This window comes from Lathyrus oleraceus, chromosome 7 (assembly GCF_024323335.1).
Source record: "Lathyrus oleraceus cultivar Zhongwan6 chromosome 7, CAAS_Psat_ZW6_1.0, whole genome shotgun sequence".
NCBI classification, from domain to species: Eukaryota; Viridiplantae; Streptophyta; class Magnoliopsida; order Fabales; family Fabaceae; genus Lathyrus; species Lathyrus oleraceus.
Window position 1 is genome coordinate 94546659 of NC_066585.1, and position 6666 is coordinate 94553324.

General features: G+C 35.2%; 2 non-coding genes across 2 annotated transcripts; both read left to right on the forward strand.

Annotated features, from left to right (window-relative positions):
- Window positions 1-1128: 1128 nt before the first annotated feature.
- On the forward strand, window positions 1129-1235 carry LOC127109317 (small nucleolar RNA R71). The gene has a single exon (XR_007796632.1). It is a non-coding gene; the product is annotated as a small nucleolar RNA R71 (small nucleolar RNA).
- A 4109-nt stretch (window positions 1236-5344) lies between these two features.
- On the forward strand, window positions 5345-5425 carry TRNAL-AAG (transfer RNA leucine (anticodon AAG)). Its single transcript has one exon. It is a non-coding gene; the product is annotated as a tRNA-Leu (tRNA).
- Window positions 5426-6666: the final 1241 nt, after the last annotated feature.

Consider the following 6666-nt stretch of genomic DNA (forward strand, 5'->3'; position numbering starts at 1 on the left):
GGCTTAGCGAGTGCTCGCTACAGGCTCGCTTAGCGATGTGCTAGCGAGCGGCTACGGGTTTTGAGTTTGATAGCAGCATGATCTCCGGAACCCTGAACTTTATGGCATTTAATTACAGGAATAGCATGGACAAACATTCAGGATATTCAGGCATACTTAAATTCACATGTGAAATCAAATTACATATCCGAAAATTTAATCAGGATGCCTTATGTATGTAGAGACTACCGATTAAAAGCATAAAACAGTAGTGATGCGCAAACCTGTTTGCAACTGAGCTGCGATGTTGAAGGGACTGACCACTCTTGGTATCGGATGGAGTTGGGCGGAGGTAACTTCGGTGCGGATGAGCGGCCTTCGGGGTTTCTTTACTCGGAATTCTCTGAGTTAGTCTCCAGGGTTTCTATGCCCGGGTTTCTGTCCGTCTTCGTCTGTCCCTTTTCGTGACTGAAGTGTCGGTATTTATAGTGATTGTGGTGACCTAATGGGCTCAGAATGAAGCCCAGAATTTTCTGGTATTCGCAAGCTTCGCTAGGCGAGTATTGTAGCGAAAGGTTCGCTAGGCGAAGGAGTTGCTCGCCTAGCGAGCATGCCAGTTTGGGCCATTTTCTGGATTGGGCCATCTGTGAGCTGGGTCTTGGTTCCTATACGGTCAATGTCTTGAAAAACAAGTTGGAGTGCCTTGAAAAATGCCTTGTAATATTAACGGGTAAATTTTGGGGTATGACACTTGTGCATAATTTACTTGATCAGTGGGGACTCCTGCTAATATCTGACATGCTGGTGCAGTGTGTCTAGGAATTCCACATAACTAACAGTTTGGAGTTATGGCAACCACGGTGGCTGCGGGTGGTATGGTCAAGTTGTCTAACTTTTGAACAAGGGCATCTACCTTTGCATGGGCGTGGTCAAGGCTACTTATTTCGTACATTCCACCTTTCGTTTGGGAGTTTTCTACTGGATTTCTTTCACCTCCCCATTGGCAAAGGTTTTGGGCCATCTTTTCGATGAGTTGATAGGCTTTGTTGTATGGCTTATCCATAAGTGCATCGCCCGCGGCAGCGTCTACTGTCAGTCTTATGTTATACAGAAGCCCATTGTAAAATGTGAATGATCACCCAGTCTTCGAGACTGTGATGTGGACATATCCTTATCATGTCTTTGTATCTCTCCCACGCACCGTAGAGAGATTCTGCATTTTTTTGTCGAAATTTGTTGATTTGAGCTCTCAGCATAGCAGTTTTGCTTGGCAGAAAATATCGGGCTAAGAAAACGTTCTTCAGTTCTTCCCATGTAGTAACTGAGTTGGATGGAAAGGATTGTAACCAAGCCCAAGCTATGTCTCTTAGAGAGAACGGAAAAAGGCGTAGTCTTATCGCATCTTGAGATACACCATTCGCCTTCACAGTGCCTGCGTACTGCACAAACTTGGTCAAATGTTCATTAGGGTCGTCCGTAGGATTTCCAGCAAATTGATGTTGTTGGACAACAAATAATAATGATGGTTTCAACTCGAAATCGTTTCGATCGATAGCATGGGCAACAATGCTGTTGTGAGGTTCTTGTTGGGACGGGGTAGCGTAGAACTTAAGAGGACGATTTTGTGGTCCTACTGCAGCCATGGTTGGTTTTTCAACTGGTTCAGTAGTAGGAAAAAAGATATCGGGAATATCGTACCTTCGTTGGTACTCTAGTATTCAACGTCTTAAATATAAGAAACGCTCTAATTCTGCGATTGATGGTGCTAAGTTTTTGCCTTGTGAGCAAGTACTTGGCATACAATCGGGAAATAAGGGAAAGGAAATTAGTTTTTACCTTAGTCTATACTGCGCAACAAAAGAATCGCACTATTTGACTAAATCAGGTCCCCGACAACGGCACCAAAAACTTGATACGTCTCGTGACTGTATATAAAATATAGTCTATCGGGTACTTAACTGCAAGTGCATAGTCCAGTCATTTTAGTTTTAAAAGATATTGAACCCACAGGGACCGATGGTCAAACTAATGCTATCGATGTTACTATGTTTAGCTAAGGAGATGATTGTTAGAGGTTTGGTTGAACAAAAATTAAATCTAAAGGAAATTAAGTTTTTTAGAGAATATTAATAGAGGGATATTAGTATGCAACACATTAATCATCAGGGTTTAGATAAGTCACCGGTGTATATTTTAATTACCAAATATCTTTTAGTAGAAAATACTCATTTAAAAGGCTTTATCTCACACTCTCGTGATTGTTGACTCGGATTATACTTTTAAGTCAGAATGTACGCTCTCGCTGTCCCATTTGAAGTTAAAAATACTTTTTGAAAATAAGTAAGTTCTAATTGCTTTTAAAGTGCTCTCGCTGTTTTTAAAATCAATGCCTAGTTTTTACTATCCAGTTCGATCCTCACGCTCTCGCGATTGTCGGTTCTAACCTTAGTTAATTTCCCACTCTCGCGGAAAAACCGTATTAAATAGCTTCTCACTCTCGTGACAAAGTTAATTAAATTTCAATTAAAAACCACAGCCAAAAATATTATTTGAGAAAAGAAGTTTACACGGATTATTATTAAATCCCGTCTAATTAAATTGTTTACATACCGATACCGGTAGTTTAGCCAGACATGTTAATTAACGCAGACACAGACGAACATAAACAAATTAACAATAAGGCAAACATGATTATTTAATAATAAAGTAATAATAATAATAATAATTGAATAAAAATCTGGAACTTTGATTAATCGAATATGCCGAATCTTGAAGTACTTTAGCAGTCCTCCACAAGTCGGTAGGATTCTGCTTCTTCAAAACAATTGCTTAAACTAAATTAAATAAATTGCAGTAGTTCCCCAGTGTAGGAAACTACTACTTTTGGCTAAATGAAAAACGGAAAGGGAAGGGAAAAATCAAAGCTCTTAATGGAACGGTAAACAAATTGCGGTAAAAGAAAATAGTGTTGCTGAAGAAAAATAATAGAAAACAAAATTGTTGTGGAAAAAAATGCAGAGAAAATAGCTTGAGAGTTTGCTTCAGGGAGGCTCAAAACGTACGTGCCCGTAGGTTTCCAACTTCGATCCTTTTATAGTATCCATTTGGTCTTCATAGTTGAGAGAAATAAGGGTGACTTGGTTGAGTGAGAGATTCACGGGAAAGTGGGTTGAGGAGCGAAAAATGGGGCGTGTGGATCACTTTTGTTGACAATTTCATTACGTTGCCTTTGGCCTTGTGACGGTCGTGGTGGGCTTGTTACGTCCGTCACAACCAGGGCGTGACGGTCGTGACGAGGCTTGTGACGGTCGTCACCTGTACAGAATTCATAGTTTCTGGCTTTTCTGTTGTTTCTTCTTCTTTTCCTTCCTTTTCTATACTTTGCTCATTTAAGCATGTGAATTAAAATGCCTGCAAAAACAACTTGAACATTTGCGGAATAATCAGAATACAAATGAAAATGGTATGATTTTTGAATGTAAATCAAGGCAAATATACGATGTATTTTTGCGTTATCAGAAGATCAACCATTAAAATCTCCACAATAAATTTTGAGCTTAGCCCAATGTAAAAGTTTTATCGGTTCGAGATTAGCCTGTGTAAAATCTCACATTGCTTCTTGAGCTCATCCTGGCATAAATGCATCATTGATTCGATATTAGCCTTTGTAAAATCTAATATAGGTTCAGATGTCAATCTATGTAAGACCCTGATTCGGTTCGGAGGATATCCAATATAAATTTCTTGTCGTCTTAGAGGATAGTCAATGTAAAACTCCATATTGGTTCGAGATCAACACGTGCAAAATCTCAGTTTGGTTCTAAGGATAAACTCTGCTAGTTGTTTGGTTAGAAGTTAGCCATTATACTTCATATCCTTGTAAAATGAGGTTCGTCGAACATCCTTTTAAAATTTCTCAAGATAGTGATTACTCTCAAGAAGAATTTTTGGGGACATGAGTATACCAAGTTATAAGACATGTGACTTCACGCACAAGAGGAGGGTGAATTATGTGTTTCAGAAAAACTTTTTTGAATTAAAATCAGAGTTTGAAAATGTTTTAGAAATATTTTAGAATTAAGCAGCAGAAAAGTAAAAGTTAAGGAAAGAGAGAAGAACACCAGAAGTTATAGAGATTCAGTCAAAGAAAAAGACCCCCCCCCCCCCCCCCCCCCTCACCCAAGAACTATTATTGTGAGTATCCATTAAACTTAAGAGCTTTTTGTAGGTTGAACTCTCGAACTTCCTTATACAAGGAAAATGAAGTTTTTGGCTAACTTATAACCAAATATCAAATACGAAGAGAACTTGTGAGTCTTCCTTCCAAATAATGGATCGAGGCGATTAGTTTCCTTCCCACAAGAGATTTGGAGTGGTTAGTCTCCAGGCTTCAAACTAAGATTTTACACGGGATGATCTTGAACCTAGGAGAGCTTTTAACACTAAGTTGAGCCCGCGAACCAAAACTTAGCTTTATACTAGGCTAGCCAAGAAAATGTGAGATTTTAACACCGGGTTGATCTCAAACCGAAACAAGCTTTTAACATCAGACTGAGCTTGAACCGAATCTTGGTTTTATACCGGGCTGACCAAGAACCTATGAAATTTTAATACCGGGTTGATTTCAAAACCTAAACAAGAACTTGATCACAACATCCCCAAACCAAAGTTTTTCATGGATTTAGCTTTGAACTCAAATAAACAATCCATGATGAATATAATAAAAATTGGATATCAGAGATTGTACCAATGCTCGGAAGAAAATTTTGTACCTTTTATGCAGTGGACATATAGTCTAATTGATCATCAATTTAGTTCGTTTGGCCATGCAAGAACGATAATATATAATTAAAGTATTTGATTTAATTCTAGAAATAATTTTCTATATAAGAAGATTTTAATTTTGTATAGTCGATGAAATTAATTTATTGGTTTAGTATATATTAATTTGATGTAAATGATTTATTTTTGTTTGTATTAGGCAAGTTCTTCATTATAATTATTGAAACTTTTTGAGTTATATTTTAAATATTAAACTAGCATTTTATTTATGTTTTTAAATATTTGTACATGAAAAATAAAAAATAATTAATATAATTATATTATTTTACGCATGAATATGTAAAGACAATAAAAAGAATAAAATTGAATATATCAAGACATGAATCCAATCTCTAGTAATAAATGTGTACTTTTTAGAAATAGTAATTTAAAAATGTTAGTGTTAGAATTGATTTTTATTTGGGTTCATTAAGGAACTTAGATTAGATGCAGAAGTAAGAAGTAAGAGGTGCTGCAGGATTTGAAAAACATTCTTGCATTATTCAACGTTTAAATGACGTTGTTTTGAACAAATAAACAACAAGTTGATATGGCCGAGTTGGTCTAAGGCGCCAGATTAAGGTTCTGGTCCGAAAGGGCGTGGGTTCAAATCCCACTGTCAACAAATTGTTTTTTTAATTCGAATTTTTGCTTTATTGGTCTCTCAAGTCCTTCATTATTCCTCATCTGCTGCAACCTTCACCCTCCAATAAGCTAGAAACACTTAGAAATGAAACAGATAACAAAAATGTGGGTGTCATCGTCAACCATGCCTCACTCATCTTCTCTCCCCAAACATATTATTATTGCCATTATCACAACCTCCCAAAATTCACAACAAGATCTCCAAATTTCTATGTCATTTCAAACTTGAATAATGTAATAATCGAGCATTTCATTTTTATTTTATTTTATGATCATATATTTAATAAATCATCAAATAGTATACAATTAATTCTTTTAAATATTTTCCATCATATTTTCATTAATTAAATTCAAATATAAATTATATTCTTTTCTTTTATATTTATGATCATTTGTTTAATAAAACATCAAATAACTTTTTTTGGAACAGTATACAATTAAATCTTTTAAATATTTTCCATTATCATATTTTCATTAATTAAATTCAAGTTTAAATTATATTTTATTTATTTTATATTTATGATAATTTGTTTAATAAAACATCAAATAATTTTTTTGGGGAAGAGTATACAATTATATAATTAAATCTTTTGAATATTTTTATTAAATAAATTCAAGTTTAACTTATATTCTTTGGTTTTATATTTATGATCATTTGTTTAATAAAATATCAAATGATTATTTTTTGGAAGAGTATATAATTAAATCTTTTAAATATTTTCCATTATCATATTTCCATTAATTAAATTCAAGTTTAAATTAATGTTGATCCAGTTCGGTTATCTAGTCATAATCTGGATGCTATTGGTGGTGATGATCACAATGGTGAGCCATATAATTATGTTGATGATCAATAACTTTGAGATGAGGTAAATATTCAAACTAATGATGGTGAAGGGGAGAAAGATATGTCAAATGATGAGAATCTTGGTGAAACTCCAAAATATCTCAAGTTTAACTTAGGAGGTCTAACATGCATATACAACCTTCTACAAGGTATAATTCTGATGAGTATGTGACCTTGAGTGATGAGAGTGAACCCGAGTATTTTCAAGAGGCCATGGAAAGTGATGAAAATCAAAAGTGGATGGATGCAATGTATAGTGTGATGAAATCATTGTATGATAGTGACACTTATGATTTAGTGAAGCTTCCTAAAGGCAAAAGGGCTTTGGGAAATAGATGAATTTATAGAGTTAAATATGAGAGCAACTCTAAGTC